Genomic DNA, 12,240 nt, shown 5'->3' with positions numbered 1-12,240 from the left:
TGAGCTGAAAAGGTGGGAGCGGGGAAGAGATATAGTGAGGCTAGAGACTGGGAGGGAGGGAGAAATAGCGAGGCAAAAGGAGAGAGGGGAGAGAAAGAGCAAAGCTAAAGGCTAGAAAGGGAGAGAGAAAAGACTGTGAGAAAAGACCCAATATTTTTCAAAAAAAAATTTTTAAAAAAAATTATTTGAAGGGAGCAGGTAGTGGAAAGTTTTGTGGGTGCCGTTAGAGGTCCCCACGGGTGCCTATGGTCACCATATTGAGAACCCCTGTTCTAATCACTGTTCTGGGAATTAAGTCTGCAATTTAAGACATACTTGCTCATAAAAAACTGAAAGAACTAATGTGATCTTACCATCCAAACTCATTTAAAAATTGAACTAAAATTAGGATTCAGATTTTTTTTATCAACTGCATCTCTAAACTTACTTAGATGTATTTATAGTCATATTCTTTTTTTGGTGCATGCCTGTATAAATTAGAGGAATTTACTGAACAAAACACCCACACACTCACACAGCCAGCTGCACATGAATGCTTTTATGGTACTCGGCTTTCTACAGTATGAAATCTGAGAATAACAAAATGCTCAACGTTAAACGATAGATCTGAGGGCCAACCCAGATTTAAAGATGACACTAGCCTGTGTGATTGTGTGGGTGCTCTGATTCATTGCTTTATGGATCACTTTTTTGCATTAGAAAGTGTAAGCGCTCATCGGGGGGAGGGATAAAGCTAGGGTGACCCTATGAAAAGGAGGACAGGGCTCCTGTATCTTTAACAGTTGTATTGAAAAAGGAATTTCAGCAGGTGTCATTTGTATATATGGAGAACCTGGTGAAATTTCCACTTCATCACAACAATCAAAGCTGCAGGTGCCCTGCCCTCTTTTAAATCTGGTCACAGTATAGCTGCAGTATAGCTCCTGCAGCTTTAACTGTTGTGATGAAGAGGAAATTTCACCAGGTGAGACATGCATTCAAATGACACCTGCTGAAATTCCCTTTTCTATGCAACTGTTAAAGATACAGGAGCCCTGTCCTCCTTTTCATATGGTCACCCTAGATAAAGCCCCCTTACCCACCACCCACCCCATGCGAGATTCCCAGTCCAGATTGGATCCCTGACACTTTCTCTGTAGTAAAAATGAAGGACCGGGGTGGTGGTGGTGGGGATGTAGTCTATAAAGTAATGTCTGCTTTGGCCCTTAAGATCTATCACTTAATATTGCACATGCTGGCAGGGAATGATGGGAGTTGCAATCCAACACATTTGGAAGGCACCAGGCTGGGCTATTCACCATCAGCCTAACCCACCTCACACGATAAATGGGAAAACCTCACATCTGGTTTCCTGACCTCTTTGGAAGAAGGCCAGTAGAGAGGGAGAAAAATGTCTCCCTGTCCACGTTCTCCATACCATGCATAGAGCCATCTTGACAGCAGCATTGATTCCCTTGTTCACCATCAATTTGTCTATTCCCCCTTTAAAACCATCTAACAGAGCAATCCTATGATCTCCTTGAGAACGTCCCAGTGACCATTGGATATGTCACTCCCCCTCTGGAGGCTGTACAACCTCTGGAGGAGGAATCCAACATTGGGCTGTTCCGCTGCCCCCTTGCAGCTGCCATGGAAAGCACCCCAGCGGCTGCTCTTCCCAGGTTACAACAGTGTGACAGTGGGTGGGGAAGGGAGATGAGAGGCCAGGATCTGCAGGATCCTACAGTCTCTCTGTCGCTGCCACTGCCTACCGTCGGTCAGTCAGCTATACAATGGGCGCAGAGGCCCATCTGGCTGCTTTTTTAAAGAAGGAACAGGAGACTAAGAGCTTTATCACACCAGCGTTATACTGTGCAATCACTGCGAACTGCATGCAAAGGACTCAGAAGTTTTCCACCTTATAATCTGCTTTGATTGTGAAGTACTCCCATGCATCCTGCCTTAATTGTACTATAAATAGGGTGACCATCTGAACAAGAGGACAGGACTCCTGTATCTTTAACAGTTGCATAGAAAAGGGAATTTCAGCAGGTGTCATTTATATATATATGGAAAACCTGGTGAAATTCCCTTTCATCACAACAGTTAAAGCTGCAGGAGCTATACTAGAGTGACCAGATTTAAAAGAGGGCAGGGCCCCTGCAGCTTTAACTGTTGTGATGAAGATGGAATTTCACCAGGTTCTCCATATATACAAATGACACCTGCTGAAATTTTCTTTTCAATACAACTGTTAAAGATACAGGAGCCCTGTCCTCCTTTTCATATGGTCACCCTACTATAAAGCCAAAAGATTTGCCATATTTAGCCCCTACTTTTTGAGCATATCTTCCGAGCCGCTGCTGGGGAGCAGGAGCAGGATTTTAAAGAAATGCTTACATCTGCGTAAGTTTTAAAGATAAAGACACCAAAATTGGCACAGTAATATATATTAGGGAGAGCTTTAAGCATACCAAATTTGAATTGGATTGGGTCATCTGTTGATTTTTAATGATTTTTTTACATTTCCCCCCCTTAAACTCACTTTCTGGTATGCAAAAGATCGCTGTCGCCCGATAGCAAAAACAACAATGGCGAAAGTTTAGTGCTGGAGGGATAATCCGAGGGAAGCAGGTATGTGGGATGAAGCTCTTAATTGCCACCATAGTTCCACCTGCCCTGCCTGACTCTTGCCAGCAGGGCTTTGGATACATGGAAAGCTCTGATCTCTGTGCTAGCTATCTTCTGATAGAAAATTTCATAGTTTAACTACGCAATATGTGAGGAAGCACTTCATTTTGTCTGTCCTTAATTTATTTATTTATTCATTACATTTTTGTACTGCCCAATAGGCAAGGCTCTCTGGGCAGTTCACAATTAAAACCATAAAATACAACAGATCAAAACATAATATAAATAGGATGACCATATGAAAAGGAGGACAGGGCTCCTGTATCTTTAACAGTTGTATTGAAAAGGACATTTCTGCAGGTGTCATTTGTATATATGGAGAACCTGGTGAAATTTCCTCTTCATCACAACATTTAAAGCTGCAGGTGCCCTGCCCTCTTTTAAATCTGGTCACTCCTGCAGCTTTAACTGCTGTGATGAAGAGGAAATTTCCCCAGATTCGCCATATATACAAATGACACCTGAAATTTCCTTTTCTATGCAACTGTTAAAGGTACAGGAGCCCTGTCTTCCTTTTCATATGGTTAGCCTAATATAAAGCTTTTTTTTTTAAAAAAAAAAAACCATGTAAAACCCAAATAAACCCAGCAGAGGTTACAGCCCAGGGAAAGCCTGCGTGAAAAGATGTGTTGTCAGGAGGCATTTGAAGGACGTTACATTTTTCACCTCCCGAACTGCATGAGGGAGGGTTTTCCAGATGGTGGTGCCGCTACAGAGAAGGCCGCCGTCAAGGTTCTTCATGGCGACATTCCATTTGTTTCAGAATGACCAGCAAGACCTCCTCTGAAGACCTTAAATGTCATCTGGGTGTATGTAAAGGAGGGCGGCCTGCTAGGTATCCTGGTCCTAAGTTGTTTATCTCCCACCAATCAGCTTAATGGGATGACCGCGGGTTCTAGCACTATGAGAGACAGAAATTGTCTCTCTATTCACTTTTTCCACACCATGAATAATTTGGTAAACCTAGGGTGACCATATGAAATGGAGGACAGGGCTCCTGTACCTTTAACAATTGCATAGAAAAGTTAAGTTCAGCAGGTCTCATTTGTATATATGGAGAACCTGGTGAAATTTCCTCTTCATCACACCAGTTAAAGCTGCAGGTGCACTGCCCTCTTTTAAATCTGGTCACTCTAGTATAGCTCCTGCAGCTTTAACTGGTATGATGAAGAGAAAATTTCACCAGGTTCTCCATATATACAAATTACCTGCTGAAATTTCCTTTTCAATACAACTGTTAAAGATACAGGAGCCCTGTCCTCCTTTTCATATGGTCACCCTAGCCGTAAACCACTATTCTGTCGCCCCACCTAGGGTGACCATATGAAAAGGAGGACAGGGCTCCTGTATCTTTAACAGTTGCATAGAAAAGGGAATTTCTGCAGGTCTCATTTGTTTATGTGGAGAACCTGGTGAAATTCACTCTTCATCACCACAGTTAAAGCTGAAGGTGCCCTGCCCTCTTTTAAAATGGTCACTCTAATATAGTTCCTGCAGCTTTAACTGTGGTGATGAAGAGGAAACTTCACCAGGTTCTCCATACATACAAACAACACCTGCTGAAATTCCCTTTTCTATGCAACTGTTAAAGATACAAGAGCCCTGTCCTCCTTTTCATATGGTCACCCTAGCCCCACCCAAATTCTCACCTAATTTCTATACTCACCTAATTTCTTGGCTGCCTTTCAGGGCAGAAGGCCTTCTAAGACCAAGAGGTATATTAAAATGAAAATGGATAAAGTTTCTCTTTACTTCCTTCAACAGACGGTCAGCTCAAAAACTCCCCTTGTCTTATTTGCATCACTTTGGTCTGAGGTCATCACAATAGTTTTGAGTGTGAAGCACAATATTATGAAAGGAACTCTGGGGAAGCGAACGGATTCAAATGGAACCATTGAGCACCACCGTCTGGTGAAATGATCACATTGCTTTTCAAGCAGAAATATTTCCACCCCTCACGCTGTTCAAATACAGCTGGCCTACAGTACATGCTCTTATTTGTTTAGGCTGCAGTCCTTTGGCTTCTGGGAGAGGATCCCTATTCTTTCTCTCAGTGCAACTAATGGGAGGAAATCATAAAGCAGCAGGGAGACCTCAAAGTTTTTTCTCCTTCCCTTCTGCCTAGTAGGGCTTTTGAGAAGGTTGTTCCTCCACCTTCGGATATCCCCACATGCACCAGTACGATTGGTCTGGCCAACATTTTATACACCATCTATTAATAACATACTCTCAGGGTGGCTGACACTCATTTAAAATAATGATACAACACATCAAAGTAATAAAAACAAAGTCAACAAAATAGAAATAATGATACAACACATCAAAGTAATAAAAACAAAGTCAACAAAATAGAATATAATATAGAATATATATTATACATTAAAACTAGTGATGGACAAACTTACCCCAAGTTAGTTCAAAAAGCAACAAATTAGTCCATGTGAGTCTGGTCAAGAGTTCTCCTTTCATACAAGATCTTGTTCTATGTATACAAGTTTTTGCACATATCAAAGATGCAATGTCAAAGTGCATCTTGGGGGCTGTAGTTTGGAACTGCAGCATGACTTGATGTGTCCTCATGTTACGTACCCCTTTTCATGTGGCTTGCCTGCATGATGTGATGTTTACTCGCCAATCGCTGGTAAATGAAAGAGAGAAGACGGACTGCCAGAGTTCTCCAGAGCCAGAACTGCAGCAATAAGAAAGATAAGGGAAACAGAGGTGAATGCACAACATCATTCAAGGGTTAAGAAAGAAATCCTATGCCCCCGAGACAGCATCTGGGGACCATAGGATAGCTTTGATTCGTGGACCAGATACAAAAGAGGGCAGGGCTCCTGAAATTCCCTTATCTAGACAACTGTTAAAAGTTTCAGGAGCCATGTCCTCCTTTTCATATGGTCACCCTACTCAGCCGTCACAATTATTCACGCCCGAGGTGGCAAACCTTCGATACCTTAGGGCTGGTTTAGGATTAGGGTTCTAAGTAGAGTGGCCTTGTGCCCTGTGTTACAGTCCTCTGTAACAGCATCATCTATTTCAGGGCTAGGCAAACAGGTGCCCTCCAGATGTTTCGGAGTACAATTCCCATAATCCCTGACCACTGGCCATGCTGGGTAGGGGTTATGGGAGTTGTAGTCTCAATATCTGGGGGGCACCAGGTTGCCTAGCCTTGATCTATTTAAAGGACTGCTCAGTCCAAGACCAGTGGAAAGACAAAGAAACATAAGAAGCAAGTTGTTCAGCCACAGTTAGCACCTAGACACAGGTCACATGGTCACAGTAATCCCCGTGATGGTGAGAAGTATTGTATTTCTACTGAAATCGTAGTAATGATTTAGGCTGACCATATGGAAAGGAGGACAGGGCTCCTGTATCTTTAACAGTTGTATTGAAAAAGGAATTTCAGCAGGTGTCATTTGTATATATGGGGAACCTGGTGAAATTTCCTCTTCATCACAACAGTTAAAGCTGCAGGTGCCCTGCCCTCTTTTAAATCTGGTCACTCTAGTATAGCTCCTGCACCTTTAACTGTTGTGATGAAAAGGGAATTTCACCAGGTTCTCCATATATACAAATGACACCTGCTGAATTTCCCTTTTCTATGCAACTGTTAAAGATACAGGAGCCCTGTCCTCCTTTTCATATGGTCACCCTAAATGATTTCTAAGTTTGCATCATGCAAATATTATGGTAATCTGTGCGTGGTTTTGGTAATGCTTAAGTGGCCACCCTAGTTCTAAGTGGGCCTTCATTTAGGGTCAGAAAACTGCCAGTCTGGGGATGATTTTAATTTCTACTAGGCTTAGGGGTGCGTCATCATGATCTCTCTCTCTCTCTCTCTCTCTCTCTCTCTCTCTCTCTCACACACACACACACACACACACACACACACACACACACGACCCCATCTTAGCCATGGTTTACAGTTTTTGTTTCCATAGGGAAGTTCTCCTGCACAAGACCCATTGAAATGAATAGGAGAGCAGCAAGAACATGGCTCCCATTCAGTTTCACTTGAGGGTTGGATAGGGAGCACATCCATTGCATTGTGCTGCGTGTTCATACTCTTATTTTGGCTGAAAAGTGTATTTTAAAAATGGATACATTTAACTGATTAATCACCTTGGGGAGAGAGCACGGCTCATTTCTACACCACTTGCTTTGAATGCAGAAGGATCCAGGTCCAGGTCCAGTTAAAAAAAAGGGGTTCAGGGATCAGGTAATGGGAAAGACCTATGCCTCAGTCCCGAGAGATCCACTGCCTGTCTGTACAGACTGTACTGGGCTAATGGATAAATAGCCCTGAATTCTAAGGTAGTTTATAATTCAATTAACAAAAGAATACTGAAAACCCTCTCTCTCTCTCTCTCTCTCTCTCTCTCTCTCTCTCCACTCACCAACATACACAGAGAGAAAGAGAGACAGAGAGGGGGTACAATTAATGTAACATAAGAAAATAAAGAAGTGTGCTCTTAATCTGCAGCTCCAGACGTTAAAATTATGGATGTCAAAGAAATCGGTTTGGGGGGTGGAGTTTGACCAGTTTTCTTAGGTTCGGCCCCCATGGACTTGGTTCCGGTTCCCACGGCGGTGCTTTTCTTGATCTGCAACAAGTCAGGCCACTTTGTGGATTTTTCTAGGCATTTTAAGCACACCCACCCACCCACTGCACCTTCTGTAATTTGCACAAATGTCTGAGCAATTTGTGCAAATTATGGCCAAATTGGGACAAATTGCTCTCAAATTTCTGCAAATTGCAGAAGCTATAAAAAATGTGTAAAAAAACTCTTCTTGGAGTTCGGGGAAAGGCTCGCAGCTTGGCTCGCCAACACAAATCGAGTCATATATGCCGCAGAGCAACGTTGTCCAAAAGGAACGGATTTCCTAGTGCTGGAATTCCTAATTAAAATGTGCCGTCTTCTCACCTATGAAAATTGACCTCCACCGATTAATCAACAAAGCTTTATTTTTAGTTGATTAATTTACGTATCAAACAGACTAAACTTTGCTTGCCGAATTTATTATTTATTTTTTTATTTTGGTAAAGAGCAGCAGCTACATAGTTTAGATAAAAAAATCAATCCTGGCCTGATAAGAAACATCCTCCACATTCTAAACAGCTACATATTCTAAACAGTTCTTTGTTGTCAGTGCACAAACAATGGCCCTTGTGCATGTTTCAGAGAACTGCCAAAACCAATATTTGGTGCTACTGTGTGTGCTGCCATTCCTGGCTCAGTGACAGCTCTCAAAAACAAATGACTTCTAGAGCTGTGTGGTCCTTTTAATGGAGGCCACTGTGCGTCTTATCCCACACGCCAAGCCAGTTTGAAACAACAACCGCAAACAAAAACAAAAACCCTGATTATAAATATTCAAGGAAGTAGAGGGAGGAATGAAAAATAAAAACCTGTGGGAAGTGAAAATACATCTACTATTCTAACACAGAAAATTACATTTATAAAGGGCAATGGAAATGCCTCCCTCTGCCCCAAACCATTCCACTCTTGAGCTCAAGCTGATGCAGAAAATTCATTTAATAATTAAGAAGTGATGGAAAAAATAATTAAAAGAAGTTGCTTTATTTATTCTGGTCCCATAGGAGTGTACCTGGGAGTCACACATTTTAAGCATATATTATTATTAGCTGTGGACTGAAATAAAACATCTTTGAGAACGTTTTTTCATTAAATAAATACATTTCCATGGCCTTTTTATTAATATGTTATTACATTATTGAAGAGATGGCTTCCCAAATGACCCTTCAAGACAAGCCTTGCCTGAGTCATTCATTCATAACCTGAAAATTCTTCTCCAGAGGGACACAGAGGATTGTCCTACAGATATGGCGTGGGTGTGCGTGCATAGAATAGCTTCTTCCTGTTTAAATCGGATGCCATCTGCTGTTGTTCAGAAACATTTCCTCCATGTTTGCTCCAAGGCCGACCACCTGAGTTCTTACAGTGCAGTATGGCAGCAAAGCTAAGTGGAGAGGAAAATACTTTTTGAAGAAACCTATCATACATCATTGCTAGAACACATTGTCATCTGTGACACATATAAAGAGTATCCCCCCCTTAAAAAACAAAAGAAAATTTCACTCTCCTGTCATCTTTTAAAATAAAAGGTGCTTAAGAAACTCATGGAAACGTATTTTGCCCTTCATTTTTAAGTGTTAGGTGAGGACAGTTTTATTCCAAAGGGTGTTGGGATTGATTGAGTCCCCTTGGGAACAGCTTTCTCTGCTGTGGCACCCCGGCTGTGGAACAAGCTCTCCAGAGAGGTTCGCTTGGCGCCTACATTGTTTTCCTTTCGTCGCTAGCTGAAGACCTTTTTATTTTCTCAGTATTTTAACACCTAAGTTAACTTAAATTTAAACTCTGCTGTTTTAATCTCATATTTTAACCTATATCAATTTTTGCTGTGTGGTTTTATCCTGGTCGTGCTTTTATATTGTGTTTTGTATTTGTGTTTTTAAATTGTTGGTTGTTTTATTGTGCTCTTCATGGTTTTAATTTTCATGAACCGCCCAGAGAGCTTTGGCTATTGGGTGGTATAGAAATTAAATAAATAAACAAATAAATGTTGTTGCTATAGGTAGCATTCAGGACCATGTGCATGCTGTGGTTTTGTGTGAATTAAAAAAACCTTTTGAATTTGATAACCTCAAATTTCTTTCCTTTCCTTTTCTTTAAAGACCTTTTTTTTAAAAAAAAATTACGAAAGTCTTGAAAATTATTGCACAACAACTGCTTGGGGTACTTTGGGGGAGGAAATAGCCATTTCAATTTCGTTATTTTTATTTTAGAGTGCACTACATGCATTGATTCTTGAGCTTATATTTTGTAGGGCTGGCAATAAACTAGATCGTGATCTACCAGCAGTTGTTTGCCAAAGGTTTCCAACTTCCAAATGTGACTGTATGAAAATGAGGACAGGGCTCTTATATCTTTAACTTGTATTGAAAAGGTAATTTCAGCAGGTGTCATTTGTATGCATGCAGCACCTGGTGAAATTCCCTCTTTGTCACAACAGTTCAAGCTGCAGGAGCCCTGCCCTCTTTTGTATTTGGTCACTCTAGTATAGCTCCTGCAGCTTGAACTGTTGTGATGAAGAGGGAATTTCACTAGGTGCTGCATGCATATAAACGACACCTGCTGAAATTATCTTTTCTATACAACTGTTAAAGATTCAGTAGCTCTGTCCTCCTTTCCATATGGTTACCCTAAGCAATCACAGCAACAAAAAGTCTCTCTCTCTCTCTCACACACACACACACAGAGGGAGAGAGAGGGAGAGAGTGTTTTCAGAATGTATTTTGTTTGACTTGGTGAAGTCTGTAATAAATTTGTATTTGCAGAGTTAGGTCATCCCAATGGGCCACTTGTGGCCCTTCAGATGTTTTGGCCTACAATTTTGATCAGCCCTAGCCAGCATAGCCAATGGGGAGGGACCATTGGTGTTGTAGACTAAAACATCTGGAGGGCCACAAGTTGCCCACCCCTGATGTAGAAGCAGGTTATTGGCTCCATGCCTGATCTACCATTTTGCCTCTGCCAGCCCCAACCCCCAACAAAGTCACTATTTTGGATCTGGTTCTGCTTGATGGATTTTGGAGTTCTAGTAAAAAATAAAATAGCTGCCACAAACTTGACATCTGCCCATGCCAGTCCTCCCTTCTAGACTCCATCCTGCCTTGGACATCATTTGGCCTTCCATAAAATCCCACGAATGTGGCAGGGCAACGGCACTATAAAAGCCTCATCTGGAAGCAGTCCGGAGGTCAATTGGAGCACACATTATCTAGTCACACAGTGTAAATGGGGTGCAACGAGGAGATATTTGTCCTGGACAGTCATTTTGCACAGGTAAGAGGACAAATGTCCTCGAATGTGCAACCGGAGGCTTCCCTTTGTGTGAGCCTTTCAGGATAATGCGAACGACGCCCAAGCAAAGTGCATCTAGCCAAACATTTTCATAATAAAAAGAGAGGTTCCTGTCATTTTGCTTTGCTTGCCTTGGGGCCCCAGGCTTCCATTGTGTTTGGCCGAACCACAGCATTCCAGTACAAAGAAACACAAGGCAGCCGAATGCTAGCCAACTCTTTCAACAATCCTTTGCTAGAGGCTTCCAGGCAGAAGCCAACCCAAGGAGCAACCCCTCTCCCTCAGGTTTCCTGCTATTGTTATTATAGCAAGACTGGAATTCCATCTAAATGGATTTGACCCTTTCGCTAAACAGCTAACACATATTTCCCTGATTACTATATTCCCCTGCTATGGAGGAGGGGGGGTGGACACAAGGCATGCAGAGGAGGGAGGACCACTTCCTTGTGGAATTTTGGGTTTTTTGAGTCTTTAATTGTTGAGGATTTGTGTATCTTGGATTCTCGTTTCGTACTGTAAGCCACTTTGTGATATTTTTGGATATGGTAAGAAGCGGTCTATACATGGGTCAAATAAGATAATAATACATAATAACAAACCTCGCTATATTCTTAGCAAGTCCTGCAATTGTGTTGGGCTTTTCCAGGAGGAGTGTGCCAATCGATGCAGAAGCTCTGGTGTGAATGGTGGGAAATACAGTAAGCCTTGGAGATAGGGGCATTTGCAAGCATGGATGTTGGCCAGAAAGATAGCGCTTGCAAGTCCCACTGATTTTGACAAGGGAGAGCTAAGAACATGCTGAACCACTCTCTGATAAAAAAAATTAAAAATAAATCAATGGGGTTTTATGACTAGTTGTGACTAGATCAACTGTGCTGTCAACTGTGTCCCCAAACCCTGTGTACACCTCCATATGGCCCACAACGGATGGGCCACCTCAACGCATAACAGAGGGTTGGTTTTCTATTGGTGAAGTAAAACCCTGTTGTCTGCATAATAGGCAGTGATAGTGAATGCTATACTAATGGGTTGGGTCAGGCCAAACCTGCTCTACAGCCTTGAGTGGCCTTCCAAAGAGGGGAAGAGTTGTATTGGCTCTACATTTAAAAAAATTACGGACTGGTTACACATTGGGGAATTAGTCTCCTGTCTACACTGTCTATACTACACTGACCAGGAGATGGGCTGAGGTGACCCAAACCTTGCCACATACCCCAAACAGCCTGCCAAAGATGGAAAGGGACCTCTCCCTCCAAAATAGGGGTCTGACTTCCCATCAAGCAATTGAACCACAGCCTCCCCCTGAGAGCAGCAGATACTGGCTACTATTCTCATGAGGAGATGGGCTGAGGTAGCACAAATACCCTAACAAAGGGGTGCTCCATCCTGAACGTGGCCATGGCAAACATAGGGATCTTGCCAGTAAAGATGTCCCAGGACAGCTTAGAAAATTTGAAGCGGCAGGACCCTCCCTACCCCAAGGGATTGTTTTCTGTGCATTAAACTTAAATGTGTTCCTGGATAGGTATGAATTGAAATAGGGTGACCATATGAAAAGGAGGACAGGGCTCCTGTATCTTTAACAGTTGCATAGAAAAGGGAAATTTCAGCAGGTGTCATCTGTATGCATGTCACATCTGGTGAAATTTCCTCTTCATCACAACAGTTAAAGCTGCAGGAG

At 42.2% G+C, this 12,240-nt stretch overlaps 1 protein-coding gene across 1 annotated transcript in view; it reads right to left on the bottom strand.

The window, feature by feature from the left end:
- Positions 1-12,240, bottom strand: part of SMIM13 (small integral membrane protein 13) — a 312,816-nt gene that overhangs the window by 68,573 nt on the left and 232,003 nt on the right. The gene's annotated exons all lie outside the window — the stretch shown is intronic.

Source organism: Elgaria multicarinata, chromosome 7 (genome assembly GCF_023053635.1).
Source record: "Elgaria multicarinata webbii isolate HBS135686 ecotype San Diego chromosome 7, rElgMul1.1.pri, whole genome shotgun sequence".
Lineage (NCBI taxonomy): Eukaryota > Metazoa > Chordata > Lepidosauria > Squamata > Anguidae > Elgaria > Elgaria multicarinata.
The sequence above is the reverse complement of the archived record's forward strand: the minus strand, read 5'-3'. Positions and strand labels throughout refer to the sequence as shown.